The sequence below is a fragment of the Podarcis pityusensis genome (genome assembly GCF_964106645.2).
Source record: "Podarcis pityusensis genome assembly, chromosome: 6".
Taxonomy (NCBI): domain Eukaryota; kingdom Metazoa; phylum Chordata; class Lepidosauria; order Squamata; family Lacertidae; genus Podarcis; species Podarcis pityusensis.
In genome coordinates this window covers 53,334,036-53,351,470 of record NC_138030.1, presented here as the reverse complement: position 1 = coordinate 53,351,470, position 17,435 = coordinate 53,334,036, and the positions used below count along the sequence as shown (strand labels likewise).

At 44.7% G+C, this 17,435-nt stretch overlaps 1 protein-coding gene across 2 annotated transcripts in view; it reads left to right on the top strand.

The window, feature by feature from the left end:
* The first annotated feature begins 904 nt into the window (after window positions 1-904).
* The window catches only part of MOB3C (MOB kinase activator 3C), a 33,954-nt gene continuing 17,423 nt past the window's right edge, over window positions 905-17,435 (top strand). Inside the window, exon 1 of one of the 2 annotated variants that reach the window (XM_081009595.1) lies at window positions 905-1,184. The gene's annotated coding sequence lies outside the window, so the exon portion shown is untranslated. Of the gene's footprint in view, window positions 1,185-7,096; window positions 7,712-17,435 lie in introns of those variants that run through there. The other variant, XM_081009594.1, reaches the window with a different exon arrangement.

Sequence of the window (17,435 nt, the reverse complement as noted above, 5' to 3'; positions counted from 1 at the left end):
TTTAAAGGTTTGCAGAGAAATCCTACGGGGTTGGATGGGAGGGAGGAATTGTTGTGGCAGAGAAACCACCAGATCCAAAGATGTGTCATGCTTGTGCCAGCAAGATGAACCCCCCTCCCCAGTTTTTGGTTTGTTTGTTTTTTTGTCAAAAAGGATTTTCATTCCCATTGATCCCAATGGGAAGGATAATCAATATGGTAAGGTCCGGGACCAGCATACTCCCCTCCCACATTCCAGGGACATGCTAAGGGAATGGGAGAAAAGCCAGGATGAGCAGAGTTCCTCCTCTGCTGGTGAAGACAGATACACAAAATCCTATGGCCCCATCACACCTTCAAAGAAGATTGGGCCAGGGGTCAGCAAACTTTTTCAGCAGGGGGCCAGTCCACTGTCCCTCAGACTTTGTGGGGGGCTTGCCTATATTGGGGGGGGGGGATGAACCAATTCCTATGCCCCACAAAGAAAAGCACACATTCTACTCATGTAAAAACACCAGGCAGGCCCCACAAATAACCCAGAGATGCATTTTAAATAAAAGGACACATTCTACTCATGTAAAAACACACTGATTCCTGGACCGTTCGCGGGCTGGATTTAGAAGGCGATTGGGCTGGATCCGGCCCCTGGGCCTTAGTTCGCCTACCCATGGATTGGGCCTTTAACCTTTAAAACTATTTGAGTCTTAGTCTTTCAGAGGTACTTTGTTGCTGCTCTGTTGACTTTACTCGCTGCTGAATTTCATTGTGCTACTTGCCATTGTAAGTAATCCAGATGACTTTGTTATCTGGAGATCTGTAAATACGGTAAAGTAGCTAAGTAAATATAAAACACAGTGACACATTAGTTTATTAGTTCCAAGGAGGTTTCGGAATAAATGCTCAGATAGTACAAATTGTCTTTGTAAGCTCTGCTGGTGGGCATCAAGCTGAAGATCTCGCCCGAGAAGAGACCTCTTGGAGGTGGGAACAGCATGTTAGCACGATGCAGAGCAGCAGATGAGCCAAGTGGGACTGTCAAGGTCCCTTCCCCCACAAGCTCACTAGTGCCTAAAGGAAGTGAAGAATACTCAACCTTCCTCTAGGTTTCTTCCTCCTCCTGCCTCTCAAATTGCTTGATCTGCAGATCAGGAGTCAGCCCTATGCTGTGCTGGAATGCAAAGGAAAGTGTGGGGGATCTTTTCACTGGTAGGTTTGTAGTTTTTTGTCCTTTTTGTAGTGCTTGGTTGTTTATCTGCTTCACTTCAGCCTAAGAGGAAATGTTTGTCACTGTTCAGTTTGGTTGTAATGGGGAAAAGAAGGTCGACTTATAAGAGTGTTCTGCCTTGCCCACTTTGCACCGGAGAGGCTATTATTATGGCGGCTAGTGAGAAAAGACACCTTCTTCGCCTCTGTACAGATTTGGCACGAACTGGGGTGGGGGGTGGGATAGCAAACTGGCTACAGGTACATGGGGCCTCTGACTACAGCAAGAAGGCAGGGAGATATGAAACCAGATCTTTCCTCTTTGTTTTCATTCACCGACTGCCTTAAGCCAGTGGGATTTTCCTCTGCTTTTGCTGCTTCAGGTTCTCTTTGTAGAGGATGTATTTTTTTGCTACATGATTGTAGGAAAAGCCTTGCACAAAACTTGTATGCACCATGGGAAATGGGGGCATTATTATTATTATTATTATTATTATTATTATTATTATTTTACTGCAGTACAAGGGTTTGGAAACCACAGAGCAGGAGATATCCATGTAATTTTCATGCCTGTCAGAGTGCACATTTTGCACACAGATTCTCCAAGAGGAACACTTGATGGGATTCCCCATGCAGAAAAAGTATCATGCAGGAAGTGATCCTGTGCATGTTTACTCTGAAGTCAGCAGCGTTGTGTTTTCATGGGACTTATTGCAGCTTTATCAGTGGGACTTTATTTCTAGCAAATATGCATAGGATTGCTCCAGATTGTGGCAGTTCTCTCTTCTTGACTATTGCATGTTTAGCTATGTTAAATGTATACAATTGTAACCTGTCCACCTGATCTGTGCTGGAGTAGTGTCTTTGGTTGTGGAAGCCACATTTTAAGAAAGGCTTGGACAAACTAGAGAGGATGTAGAGGAGGGTGGAGTCTGGGAACCAAATCCTGAGGACCAACTGAAAAAGCTGGGTATGTTTAGCTTGGAGAAGGGAAGTTTAAGGGGAGACGTGATAGCTGTCTTCAAATATCTGAAGGCTGCCATGCCAGAATTCGAGCAGACTTATTTCTCCTGTTGCTCTAGAACAGGCATGTCCAACAGGTAGAATCTGGGGTGTTCCTGGTAGATCCTGGTAGATCTTTGGTCCCTCAGTGATCTCCTTCCCCCTCTCCCCCAAAAGGGTGAAAAAACAATTTTGGCTTCCTAAAAAAAAAGCTCAACAATTTTGGTCCATCCAACGGCAATGGGTAGATCTCCACCAGTTCCAGGTTTTTTATATGGTGAGTAGATCACAGTCTATTGGGTGTTGGACGTCCCTGCTCTAGAAGGCAGCACCCAGTGCTTTTTTTTTCAGCTGGAACTCACTGGAACTCAGTTCTGGCACCTCTCAGGTGGGTGCCATCGCCATTGTAAGAGAACAAAGTAGGCATTCGTGTTGAGTTCCAGCACCTCTTTTTTTTAGAAAAATAGCAGTAGCAGCACCAGACCAGAATTAATGGATGGAAATTGCTGGGTAGCAGATTTAGGATAACCATAAGGAGAATCTTCTTATCTGTAAATAATAATAATAATAATAATAATAATAATAATAATAATAATTTATATCCCATCCATCTGGCTAGGTTTCCCCAGCCACTCTGGGTGGCTCACAACAGAATATTAAAAAGATGATAAAACATCAAACATTAAAAACTTCCCTAGACAGGGCTGATGGACGGTAGAAAAGTAGTTGTCTCTCCTTTGTTGGAAGCAGCTGAGCTAAGGTTAGAGGATCCATCTGTCAGGAATGCTGTCGGCATAAGATTCCTGCATTGAGCAAGATGTTGGACTAGATCTCCAAATTCCCTTCCAGCTCTAATATTCTATAATTCCCTGGCACCAAGCTTTTGAAAAATATCAGTGGCAATATCACATATCATTTCATCGTATCATCTCTTCGCTTAGTTCAGGGGTGAGGAGCCCTTTTAAGCCTCAGTACCCCATTCCCTTCTGGGCAACTTTCTATGTATCATTGGTGGGGGCATCCAGAGGCAGAGGTGGGTGGAGTAATAAATGCAAAATTTACATTGCTGCAGTAAGTTAGTTTCTATACCCACTTAGCAGCCAGTTCTATCCTCCATTCATTCAGGGAAGCAACAGGCATTACCAGAGTTCAAGGACACATTCCAGCCTGGCAAACAACATGGAATCATAGAATTGTAGGGACCACAAGGATCATCTAGTCCAAAACCCTCCAGTGCAGGAAACTTTCCCCCATCATGGGGCTCAAACCCACAGCCCTGTGATCGAGTTTCATGCTCTACTAACTGCGCTATCCCAACCAGGTTCAAATCAATACCAGTGAGGGGTGTGGCCTGGAGAGAGTGGCTTTTGTCTGGGAAGAGTTAGGGGAGCCAGCTAGAGAGCTTAGAGGTTCCTCACCCCTGGTCTAGTTGGTGAGAAGAAGCCAGCCAGATGACAGCTCCTGATTCCTGATTGTCTCTCCAAAATTATTGTTAGTAGAGGTTTCAGATTTATTTGCGCTTTTGGTTGTGGTTCCCAGTATCCTTTTCAGTATCAAGGGCATTCTTCTTGTAAACACCGGATCCAAGTCACTCTTCCTCACCATGTGTCCCTTGTGGTTTTTCAAAGTACATGATTTTCAAAGAAATATCAAAATCTTATCAGGCTTCCTTTCAAGCTAGTCACAAAGCAAGACTGCTTTTGTACCCTTTGCAGTGTTTTCAGGCCAAACATTGGGGTGTTGGGTTCAGACAGGACATTGAGTTCTGATACAAATAAACAGCATGTTACAAATACGGTTGTTGTTTCTGTCTGACTGCATTGGAGATAAAGTCAAACTAAGGATACAAACAAGAAAAAAGAATTCATTTGGCCGGGGGGGGGGGGGCACAGCCATATTTCTATTGATTAGGTTTATCTGTACATCCAATTGCGCCTCCTGATCTCAATTTTGCTACAAATGCAAATGAGCTGCGGGGAAATTTCTGGGGTAAGCTAGGTTGCTTTGAATTGCCTTTGGCAAGAAAAAGCAGGCAATAAAAATTAAAAACAAAAAGGAAGACTCCAAGGCCATCTCCCTGGGGAAACCACTACCAAAAGACTTAGTAAGAATGCAAAGTAAAGCCCACCTCCCACTAAAATGGCCAGCCTGGGTCCCAATGGTTGGGTGGCAATATGATTGGGTCAGTCAGCGCTGGGCTCTTCTGAGCTCCTAGGGACCTTGGCCAGTGCATGAGTTGGCCACCTGCTTTCAATAGGCCTGATTTGTATCTCTTCATGGACTCAAAAGACGAAACAAGTTAGGTATGAAGATGAGGACTAAGCGTGCTCTGTTGAGGGGGAGTGGAATGGAGTGTCCTGGAAGAGGGCATGACTGGATGGTTGGAAACAAGAACAGGAGCACCCCACACAGCAATGTTTTGTTGCAGGTCCCACTTGTAATCCACAATACTTAAGTGTGTAGAGAAACCCTATGGCAGAAATTAGGGCTACGCTCTCTCTGCAGTGTTGATGGCTCAGAGCAGAATCAGGCATGCTTAGGGTCAAACCACACATTTCATTGGAGTTCTGGGATTGGAACTCCTGGTGGGTGGGGATTTGGTACAAGGCTTGGGTATGGAGACAAGGCTTGGGCTTTCCTTTCCTCTGCACCAGAGCCCCAGTCTAAATACTCCATCACTCCCTGTCCTGTTCAGCTGATTTTTTATAGGGGCAGGCGATGAACGCATTTGGGAGTAGTTTAAGTCAAGGAATTTGTCGTTTGGCACTGAAAGGCACACAGGAGTTGCTTGGCTAAAGATGCTTCCAGGCTGCCGCTCTTTCGTAAGTGGGATCCAGTTACATCCTTGTAAATTCAGTTTGCGCAGTTAAAGTGGACTTGGAGCTCTTGCACAATAAAACCTCCAAACAACAAAAACAAAACAAAACCAGACTTGACAGTAAGGAAAGTGATGGAGAAAGGCCTTGGAAATTAGGAGATAACAATTGCTCAGTCCAATGCCATATCAACTCTCTCCAAACAAATTATATAACAATTCAGAATGAATGCTTGGCAAACAGCTAACACTGTGTAACCTCCCTAAAACTTTGTGCAAACTCTTCAGGATAAATGCTCAATGAGTAGAATGCCTGGGAGTGACCGCAAGGCTCTTTCCTTTGCTTTCTGGTAGCATGTTCTACAACACAATGTGTGCTGCAGTGTGATCACTCCATACATGGCATGGGTTGTGGCATGCATTATGATAAAGAGGGGTGGACCAGCTCCATCCTCCTTCACACATACAAGTCCCTGGTGCCACAGTCCTTTCAAGCTGAACACACCTAATGAAAGACACCTCAAATGTTGTTTTTAGAGGAATACTAGTTGCAAGTCTCTGGTGTGTCTTATTTTCACACATATACACACAACCTCATTTTGTGTAGAAAGTGCATTTGATTTTTGGACTTTTTGTTCCATATGAAGGAAAGGGCTGTAGCAGAGTTGTAGCACACCTGCTTTGGATGCAGAAGGCCCCAGCTTCAGTCTTTGACACTTCCAAGACAAACTAGGATTCACTCCCATCTGAAGTGAGGAGCAGCCGACGCTCTGTGTCGCCCAGGGATGGGGAACCTGAATCCCTCTGGGCTCTATCTGCTTCCAGCGCCAGCCAACATGACCAATGGGATGATGGGAGTTGTAGTCCAACAACAATATAGTTCAGCATTGTTGGTTGCAGCATTTGGCACTTTTTAAATTAAATTAAATTTTAAATTAAAAGCAAGCAAGTGGAGACATGATAGAAGTGTATAAAATTATGCAGTGTCGATAAAGTGGGTGGGGGAACATTTTCCCCCTCTCATTACACTAGACTCCGTGGACATCCAATGAAACGGAATGTTGGAGCATTCAGGACTGAAAAACCACTGAGCCTCTTGGGCTTGCTGATCAGAAGGTCGGCAGTTCGGATCCTGTGACGGGTGAGCTCCCGTTGCTCGGTCCCTGCTCCTGCCAACCTAGCAGTTCGAAAGCACACCAATGCAAGTAAATAAATAGGTACAGCTGCGGCGAAAGGTAAACAGCGTTTCCATGCACTCTGGCTTCCATCATGGTATTCTGTTGCGCCAGAAGCAGTTTAGTCATGTTGGCCACATGACCTGGAAAGCTGTCTTTGGACAAACGCCGGCTTCCTCGGCCTGAAAGCAAGATGAGTGCCACAACCCCATAGTCACCTTTGACTGGACTTAGCCATCCAGGGGTCATTTACCTTTACCTTCTTCACACAGAGCAGACTTAAACTGTGGAACTTGCTTCCAGTGATGGCCACCAACTTAGATGCCTTTAAAAGAGGATTAGGCAAATTCATGGATAAGGCTATCTGTGGCTACTAGACATGATGGCTGTGCTCTTCCTCCATGGTTAGAGGTGGCCTACTTCAGAATGCCAGTTGGCTGACTACTGTACACAGCAGCACTTTTCTACATTTAAACTATATGAGCATGCACAGAAGCATCACAAGGGAGAATCAACGTCACTTTTATATGTGACAAATTCATGCATATCCTCAATCCTTCACTCTGTTATCGGTGGCTGTGTCCAAAGTCCCATGGACTCTGAATCCAGTACGCTCCTGCTACTCCTTTGAGAAGTGGTGTACACACACTGTTAGCTGTAATTCATATCTCTTCTGTTGCATCTTACGAAATATTGCATTTCCTCCAAAACCAGCTGTAGTTCAAACTGAGAAAAGAGTGACTTAGCTGCATTTTAAATGCCTACACAGCCAGTGAGCTCAGCACATGCCTTTTGCCAACTCCTCCACACGATTGTCTCCCCTAACCCCGCCTTGCAAGGAATGCTCTTGTCTCCTGAGATGGCAGGAAAACTTGGACTTGGGTCATTTATTTGCTTTCTTTGGCTGCCAGATAACACTGGCTATTTCTCGAGTGTCCAGGGAAGGCCAAATTCATTCTCTTGGGCTGGCACTTGTGAAGAGCAGGAGGAGTCAGGGCAGAAATCTGAATTACGCTGCGGCGTCCCCCCACCCCCAATCTTTGGCTACGGGGAATTTTCATGGGACCTAAAACTCCCGTTTAATCGGGAGCCAAGAAAGGGGGCGGGGAGAAAGAAGAAAAAAGGAGAAAAAGAAAGAGAAAGAAAGGATAAGGGGGAGAGAAAATGGAGAAAAGTAAAAAGAAAGGAAAAGAAAAGAAAAAGTTTTGATTGCACTCAGAGAGAGGGAGAGCGAGTAGCAGCCCCCACTCCCGGAGCGAGTTAGGGAGGCGTAGCCCGGGAGGCTGAAAGAAAGGGCTGCTTGCAAGGACAGCTGTACTCTTCTATGGACACCGTCAGGATGTGACATCACTAACGCGGAGAGAGAAAAAGCCCCGAAGTTTCTTTAATGAAAACTCCTCCAGCCAAGGTTCTTTGCGTGGGATCCTTCACTGCAGCGCTCTTGATAAGCCGCGGGCACTTTTAAGGAGGGCGGCAGGGATCCCTCTCCTTGGCTCCAGAGGGAGCAACTTTTATTCGGCTCGGCTGCGCAGGAGGCGGTGAGTATCTCTCCCTCCCCCTCTGCCCCGTTTCACTAAGAAGTTTGATCGGCGCGTGGCAAAGCTCCAGGCCAAGCCACTCTCTTGGATCCTTTCGCAGCCCTGGAGTTTCTGAACTTTTCAACCCCGGTGAGTGGGGGAAATGGCTCGAGAAGGCGTTTGCAAATATTTGCAAGAGAGGCTCACGGCTGCCGGAGGAGCTGGTTGCTGGCGAGAGAAACAAATGGGAGCAGAGCGGTTTTCTGGAGCAGAAAACATCCAGGAGCGAGTTTGTCAGCGCTATTCCGGGCGGGGGGGGGGCGGGGGGCGCTTGTTGGCGCTGGAGGCCTGCCAGTTGCCGCTTGGCAACGGCACCAAGGAAACGGGAGAGCGCAGTGCCCGACCATCCTGGTAGGTAGACGGGCTGAATCAGCACGTAATTGTGCGGACTGAGAACTGGTGCCTCTGCGTTTGAGGCAGAGAATAGGCTGGCTGAGATGGCACGCTGTGACTGTGTGCCCCCTGGATTTATAATTTCCTAATCTCCAGTCACTATTCTCAAGGTTTTCTTTTAATTATTTTAGTTCATGGAATTTATGCAGGCAACTCTCAACTTATGTCAGGGTTAGGTTCCAGAGATAGCGCATAAAGCCAAAATCGTGCATAGGCAAAACACATTAGGTGGGTGGGATTGCCAAAGTGCCCCCCCCCAATGTCTGTCCTCTTTTTGTCACCATATATTTATCCAAGGACATGAAGCTGAACACACACAAGTTTAATGTGTGCAAGTTGCAAGTTATCTGTACACTGCTTGATTTCAAAACAAAACTAAAAAAGTTAATATAATAAAATTATCACTAAGGAAAAGTAACTGCAGTAATTTAAGACTTTAGAAAAGTTAACAATAAGAAAGTTATTTTCTAAACAGCTGGTAGGCTTGTCTAAACAAAAATGTTTTTAACAGCAGCCAGAAAGAATTCACCTGCCTGATATGAATAGTGTTGTTGCTGCCCCACTAAAATATCAAGTTCTTACAAATTCAGAGTGGGTATTATGTGGGCCCTGTAACACTGCCAGTTCAGGCTTCAGGAATGTCGTGAATTTGCTGAAGTGTTGCAGCAGACACTTCAAACGGTCTTCCCTAACCTGGTGCCAACCAGATGTTTCACACTACAGTTCCCATCAGCCCCAGTCAGCGTGGCCAATAATCAGGGGTGGCAAGTGTAGTCCAACAACATCTTGAGGGCATCAGGTTGGGCAAAGCAAAGGTAGGCCACACCTGGGAGGGGAGATGCGTTGTGCGTGCCTTTGTTCACCCCTTCCTTGGTCCCCATAATTGTGAGGCTGGTGAAGGTGGCAAAAATCTATCCTAGCTGACCTATTGCTCCTGTATGCCAGGGCTCAATCCCTTAATCTTTTTTGTATACAGTGGCTAAGACCTATCATAACAGTGCCTCTGGTCATGCGCAGAATTTTACTATTGGGGAATCAGAGCCCGCTGTTGGCATCTGTCTGTTTTCAGAAAAAAATTGAGTGCAGCTTTGGGGCTCAAGTCAACCTGCTGAAGAATCACAGCACCTGCTGTAGCTGCAAAGACCAGTAACTCACAACTGCTGCCTCCTGTGTTGTTTTTGCTGAGTTACTAGCACCGAAGTGACCTATTTAGGGTGCAAGCCTGGGCAGCGTGCATGGAGGTCATGGGCTGCCTGGATGACACACCCCCCCCCCCCAGCCTCACTGATGTGGTCCATTGGAAAACAGAGCAATACTTTTGGCATCAGCTTGGCGGGAGGAAGTGTACAAGACACCATCCAACTGTCTTAGAACTATTACACTGGGGGGACGGGACTTCAGTGCCACCCTCCTTATCATTTTCCTGCTGATAACCCAAAGCTGCTGTTTGCTTGTTAGGGAAAGCACACATGAAACCAAGTTTTCCCAGGACAGCTGATTGTGAACAGCTCCGCATTAGTTCCAGTGTCAGAACCATCTGGGAACCAAATCCAAACATGAAGGCCATGACAAAGGTGTTTTCAACACTCTCTGTCCATTTGCTGTGGGGTTCTCTCGCAGCTTTGCTCTTTGCCATGAATAACTGCATTTTCCTGCAGTTCCTTTTTCAAGACTTCCTGTCAGGCAAGTAGACTGCCCTATACTCTGCAATCTCTCTGTGTCTCTGTTTTTCTCCCTCCCTCCCTCCACACACACACACACACACACACCAGCCAATGACCTCTTTTTACAGCCATTTCCTTGGACCAAACTCTGGAATTTTCCATAATATTTAGATAGCTGAAAAGGTGGTCTCTGGAAAGCAAATGCTTGAGAGTGAGTTTTACATCATGAATAGTTCTGAACTGCCCTGTGATCTTCAGGTGAAGGGCAGTATACAAAATTAATTATAATAAGAATTCGGGGAAACACTTGGAATCCCTCAATCCTCTGCTACATCCTCATTTGTCAATATTTATATCGAAGATTTGCTAAATATTCAGCGTTAATATATTTTATTTCTGTATAGAATAGTCAGTTTCAACATTTGAGAGCTGTTGGCAATTGATATTTAAATAGCAGAATAGTTAGTGTGTAGTCGTATTAAATAGCTGATGTTAATACAGTATCTGAGAACTTTTTGGAGCTCGGTATTCCACAGATGTCGTTTGATCTTTGGAGCTGGACAGTATTTGATCAGCAACTCTATTTGATATTATGCTCTTAGGACTTGATATTTGTCTTCTGGAATCTTTCATGCCGTGGACCTTTAGTGCTAAAGGCATTAATCTTCCAACAAGCCTTCTAAAATCTATATCCCAGTTGAATTTGAATTGATTTTGTGTGTGTGCTCTTGCTTCCAACTGTTTTTATATTTATAATTTTAAAAATCTGTCTAATACTGAGTCGGACCATTGGCCTATCTAGTTCAGTATTGCCGACACTGGCTGGCAGTGGCTCTCCAGGGTTTCAGACTAAAAGCCTTTCCCAACTTTACCTGGAGATGCCAGGGATTGAACCTGGGACCTTTGGCATGCAAAGCAGATGTTTTATCACTGAGCTATGGACCTTCTCCTAGCCTTACCATTCTTGATTACACAGAAGGCCTGTTCTTCTTAAGAGAGCAGTTACCAAGTGATAAGCTTTTATCATTTGACATGCCTTTTCTCTATTCATGGGAACAGAATTAACGTGAGAAGAAAACCATTGCAGCTCACTTGTATTAGCAGTTTTTTACTCAGTCCAATTAGATGGAAGTTGGTGTAGGATAAAAGATGGCTGTGTGAATTCTGCCCTTAATCTGCTTGCCCGGAATCTATAAAAATCCATCTAATGCTCCCATGTCAGCCAGATGTTTATGGAAGGGAGAGCTGCACATAAGACTTGTGAACTAGATAAAGTGCACACCTCAGCAAATGTCTGTAAAAGAGATGGATGTGCAGTGCAGTGACCATGAACAATGTGCTGCTATCTGCCTGGCAGATAAAGTGAAAGCAGAGCCAGTTTCTCAACAGCAGCTCGCCATAGGCATTGGGGGCATTTTCTTTAGTCTACATGCAAATATTAAAATACTTGGGAATTGCCTGTCAGAATAGCAGTCTATCATTTACCCCAGTAGCTTGTGCTGAAAGTAGCCCAATCTTAATGTCTGAACTTGTTTTACTACAGACTAACTGCAGTGCCCCAAACAGGTTTCAGATTGTTTTTACACCATACTGTATTGGTATACTCGTTTTTTGCTGCCTGCTCCCATCCTGCTATGGGGTTCAAGTACAAGGCAAATCCTAACGATTAAAATAGATGCCCGGTATGCATTCCACACAGGTATGCATGGGCCTTGACTATACCAACTCATTACAATGAGTAGTCTGATATGATTACATCCTATAAATCATTATTCTTGCTTCATCAGACGGCAAAGATGAATTCAAGTATTTTATTTTTTTAGATGTCTAGAATTGTTGGAAACAATCTGGTTTTGCTTAAATACATACTCATATTAATCAATGTTATTATACCAAGTAACACCTTTTGTGTGTGTGTTGGGGTAGCAAATGAAGCAATTGGTGTTTCAATGTCAAGGAGATGGGGGCTGTCAAAGCATGGTCCAGAGTGGTCCAGCTTTACTGATTGACAATCTTCTTTACTGACCTTGTGAATTCAGACTTGCTGGGAGCAACATGGTTTGTCCACCTCTGTGATACAGAAGCCAAGTGATAGATCTTTAGGTCCTACAGGCTGGCTGTAGAACAGAACCATGCCACAAGGCCCACAATTGGGCACTATCCAGCCCAGAGTCAGCCCTGTCTGGAATCTCCAGATAGCAAAAAACAAAAAAACACCCACCTTCTCTAAAACCCTTGAGAGACACTGCCAGTCTGTATAGACCAGGGTTATGCAATGCGGTACCCTCCAGAGGTTGTTGCTGTACAACTTCCTTCAGCCCCAGGAGAGATGATGGGTGTTCTAGTCGAACAACATCTAGATGTTGTCTGTCTCTGATTGAGACAATCCTGAGCTAGATGGAAGAATCGTCTGACTGGCTGTGTTCTGAAGTACTGTGATGACTAGTGAAATTTGATGAGCATGCTTAATTTTATCTGGGTCTGCCATTCTAAGACAGCGCTCCTAGTCACATTTATCAGGAAGTAAGCTCCACTGAAGGCTGAACAACTTACTTACGGCTACTCATTCAAAGAGTTAATCTGCTTCTACTTTCTGCAGAGTTTGGAATGTTATGGTGATGACTGGAAAGGGGATTGAGAGTGTGCATCTGAGAAATTACAGGGGAAGTGGACAGTTAACGTGGAAGAGGCGGCCCTGGGCATGGAGGTTTTGGAGAGGAAGGGGAAGTGAATCACAGGCATCTGTGGCTCTCCGTCTGCAGTGCAGCTATGGAGATGAGTGTCCTGCTAACCAGAGGCTCAGTTCTGAGACAACTACTGAGTCTGCCTCTTCCTGCTCTCTGATCATGGCTCTTGACAGCCAAGGCCCTGGTTTCACTTCTAGCTTCAGCTATAAGGCACAGTTCATCTGAAATTGGGTTGCAGGCAGGGTTAGAAATTCAGATATATAAGCTAAGCACCAAATGGCTCTTTAAGGAGCATCTCCACCCCTATCATTCTACCCGGACATGGAGGTCCAGCCCCGAGGGCCTTCTGGTGATTCCCTCACTGCGAGAAGCCAAGTTACAGGGAACCAGGCAGAGGGCCTTCTCGGTAGTGGCACCCACCCTGTGGAACGCCCTCCCACCAGATGTCAAAGTGAACAACAACTACCAGATTTTTAGAAGACATCTGAAGGCAGCCCTGTTTAGGGAAGCTTTTAATGTTTGATGGACTACTATATTTTAATAATTTGTTGTAAGCCGCCCAGAGTGGCTGGGGAAACCCAGCCTGATGGGCGGGGTATAAATAATAAATTATTTATTATTATTATTATTATTATTATTATTATTATTATTATTAAACCAGGGTTATAGTTGCCAGAATGGAATGCCTCGTTGCCATTTTGGGGGCAGATGGCTTGAAAGTCGTATTTTTCAATACAACTTTTTGGCTACTGAAGTTCATTCTGGTGTGCAGATAAAATACAGGGGATAAATTCTACAGGATGTGCTGCTAGTGTGCGAAAACAGTCAAGATCCAAGGATCCCCAGGCATACACCTCCAGATAGTGGAGCCATCAGGGGCCATCCTGGTACCCAGGCATCTTCACTTGGTTGCAAGTGGCCGATAACCAGGTGCAAAATGCGCCTGGCGAATTTCGAACAGTCTTGGAGGCCACATTTGGGCAGCATGAAAGGCAATGGAGTTCAGCTACCTTGTGTGGACTGTAATGGCTTGGAATTTTAGGGGATGTGAGATGTATCCATACGAGAAATGCCTCTCTTTGGCCCTCTGAACTCTCCTCAGGCCACAGCCCTATGCCTTCTTGGAAAATGTTATTGAGCTCTGATAATGCTTCTTGCCTGCCTGGATGGAGACATGTGTGGTGTATGGAGCTGGCACACAACTCTAAGATTTACAGGAGCGCTAAGGCCCAGTCAGAGAATCTTAAAGTGTATGGGTTATATGTAACCATGGTACCTCTGTTTACTGTGGTTGCTGGTCTCAGAACAAGAAAGAACACAATCGAGCAAGCTATCTTTGCTTTGAACTCTATTGACTCAGTTGGTGGAGATTCAGTGTGGAAGGGAACAATATTTGTTGCACTCAGACCCCACCGCAGACTAGCAAGACAGACAACAATGGCTCTTTACACAGCAACTCATGATTCAAAAGCACGCTGGTACCTTTAACAATAAAGTTGAGTTCATGTAACTGGATTTCTCCTCAGTGGGGTTAAAAACAGCTTTGAAAGCACAGAAGGGGTTAAGCACTGCCAGAGCCATTGTTCTGGTCAATACCAGAGCCTCCAATGGATGCTTTAAAGTTTCTCTTTTAGAAAACAACCACCTCCACACATCTCGCATCTGTTCTGGCCCTCAGCATGAAGGATTGCAGAGATTGTTACAAAGTGGGAAGGAAATCAATTGTGTGATTCAGTCTTCAGATGTTGGGGTTTTCAAAGTGTTCAGCTGGCTGCATTGTCCACCCCACATGAGAATATATTTTTATTCTTAAATACATTCTCATTATCTGGCAGCTGCAGAAAAGATCAAAGGAGAAATTTCCAAGTGACATTTTTTTTTAAAAAAAGGCTAGTATTGTATAGTAGTAAGTGCTTAACGAATGCACCAAAATGATGCATTTAGGGTACAAATATAGACCCAAGACACTTGAAGGGCTTCAGAATCTGCCAGAAACCCCACTGTGCTAGCAGAACACAAGATATCCCATGGTCATTTTTACATTTTTCTTCTTTGTATTTTCTGGTTTTGTATTTCCCGCCTATCGTACTGAGAACACATTGGATACAGTGACTATTATCACACCATAGTAGGGACACATCTAAGAGCATAAGAATAGCCTGCTGGTTCAGACCAGATCCTGTATCCACAGTGGCCAATCAAATTCCTTTCAGAAGCAGGACACAGCAGGACCTAAGTATAGGATTTCTCTGTCCAAGTTCCATTAAATTTGTGTCTTTCTGAAAACATATGTTGTTCTGTGCATGTGTATAATATACACTTTGAGGCTCTAGTGGCATTTTAATGAGGGAGTAGTGGCTTAACTCGAGCCAGTTGAGGATTTAGAGTAAAGATACTGCTTCTTTTTTGGGGGAACAGTAAATGTGGAGATTTTGGGAGTATAAAGATTTGGTGCTGGCATCATGATTATCAGCTTCCAAAGCAAAACATTCCAGGTTTGGTAGCCATAGTGTTATATGACAGGACCAAAATGTCATCCAGCACTTGGCTGGCTGGGAAGCAAACCTGAAAAGGCAGGACTGAGATGACAAGCTCATTTTGTCTTGCGGCTCTTTGACAGAGACTCAAGTAGCTGTAGACTGTGTCCAGGATCACCCTTTCTACCTCATTCTGTTTTGAAGTAGTATATAGGAGGGCAAGTTAAGTTAATTTTAGACTCTGGACTTAAATATCTGGAGGGTCACAGTTTTCCTACCCTTAATGTAAGAACAGTGTCATGTGTGAAGCACCACTACTGCTTACAAAACCTTTGCATTCTTTAAAAGCAGCTTGTGAAAGTATCCTACATAACTTTTGCCTTTACTGAATCCGAGAGACTGTGGGAATGCAGAACTTATTTCCCCACCAAAACAATGCTAAAAATAGTGTTCAAAATGTGCACAGAATGAAGAACAGTCGTGAAGCAGCGGCAGGGAAGCAAGTGTTCAGGGCCCATGTGCTTCCCCAGATAAATGCCTTAGCTGATGCTTGACAGCTCTCCGCTGTGCTGATGTGCTGGATGCAGATCTGCGTGCACAAGATAATGCCTGAACTGAAGAGGACCTGAAGTTTTGTTACTGAAACACAATGAAAATCTTCTGCGGAATGACAGAACATGAGGAGAGGCTTATCCCTCAGGTACAAGATACATAACACACGCACATCGTAAACAGTGTCTACGTGCTGAAATGGCTTTCCCTTCAAATGATCTATGGATAGCAGCCAGGAAAGCATCAGGCCTCTGTTATTATTTTTAAGGGGAAACCGAAGATTAACAGCTTGCACATGGTGTCAACATATGATCACAGGAGGAGTCCTGCATGGTGGTACCTCCGAAACCAGAATGGTGGGAGAAATTATGGAATGTTATTTTATTAGTCAAATGAACAGTGTTCCATAAACCTTCAAATGCATTTGAAGGCATTGGCGAAAAATGGAGCCCAGTAGTTGTTTTTATAAAGAACTCTTTGACACTAGTTGAATGGTTAAACCCCGATACAAGGAATAATTTTTCAGTCTTTTGTAGATGGGTTTTACAGGAAGGTGGCTTTTATATAGGGATGAATTCAACGAAGTAATTGCATGAGCAGGACGGCATCCAACTGAGCAGTGGAAATTCCTCTCCTTCCCTCTGTGTGCCCTCTGCACACACCAAATCTGCTCCGGAGGGCTGAGGAGGACCCCCAGAGCAGATTTAAGAAGAGCTTGCTGGTTCAGGCCAGTAAGGCATCTCGTCCAGCATCGTGTTGTCACAGCACTGAAGCAGAGGTCCATGAGCAGCCAGCCAGCAAGACCTGATCACAACTGCATTCTCTCCCTCCTGTAGTTATCAGCAACTGGCATTCAGAAACAGTGGAAGTAGAACTTAGCCTTCAGGGTCAGGAGCCTTGTCCTCCATGATTTTATCTAATTCTGTGTTAAAGCCATCCACGTTGCTGGCCATCACGGCCTCTGGTGGGAGCGAGTTCCATACTCCATGCCCCGTGTGGTACTTTCTTTGAGGACCTGCAGTGTCGTGAAGAGGGAAAAGGGAGGGGAAGTTCTGTTGTACAGCTTTGTTAGATACAACCCACAGAGCGTATGTTTCAACTTCTGTGTGTTTTGATATTTGTCTCAAATACAGTGGTACCTTGCTTGTCAAACTTAATCCATTCTGGGAGTCTGTTTGACTCCCAGAACTGTTCGAAAACCAAGATGCGGCTTCTGATTTGCTAACATACTTCTGGGTTTGTGGCATTCAGGAGTCAATTTGTGCGAGAGCCAAGCCATTTGACAACCAAGGTACCACTGTAATTTTTTTTTTTTTTTTAAAGAAGAGATGGATCCTTTCCCCTAGATGACTGTGCAATGCTGCCAGTATTAGGCATGTACTGCATCATTTTAAGCTGTGGTGTGCCTAAGCGTAGTGGCTTCTTCACAGCTGAATGGCAGCTGCACAAAAGCAGTGCCTGCTGGCCTTTATGCTTAAGAGACTTCCCATGGCTCAGAACTTTTTTGCTTCCTCCCCTGGGACCCATTGAACTTGAAGCTGAAGCCCCAGGGTCTTTTTAAATATCCTTCACTGCAAAAGGAGCATTATGAAACAAGAGCCACAAAATGATGTGAACTGCCAAACATCTGTATTCCCAGTAGATGTGGACTGAACGGCCACACCAGTGACGAAGCAAAAGGAATGTTTTCTTCTAGGGCTGGAAATGGCACAGCTGCTGAGGAAACTGCCCCCCCTCCCTCCAGAAGGACAGATGTATTTTTAGAATATGCCTTGAGGTGTCACTTTGATATTCTTTTCTTCTTTAAAAGAACTTCTTGGCAATGGCGTAGAAATAATAAGAGCGTTTTCCAGTTTTCATTCTCTAATCATATTGGAGCACAAATCACTGAAGAGTAAGGATTCTGCTTCTG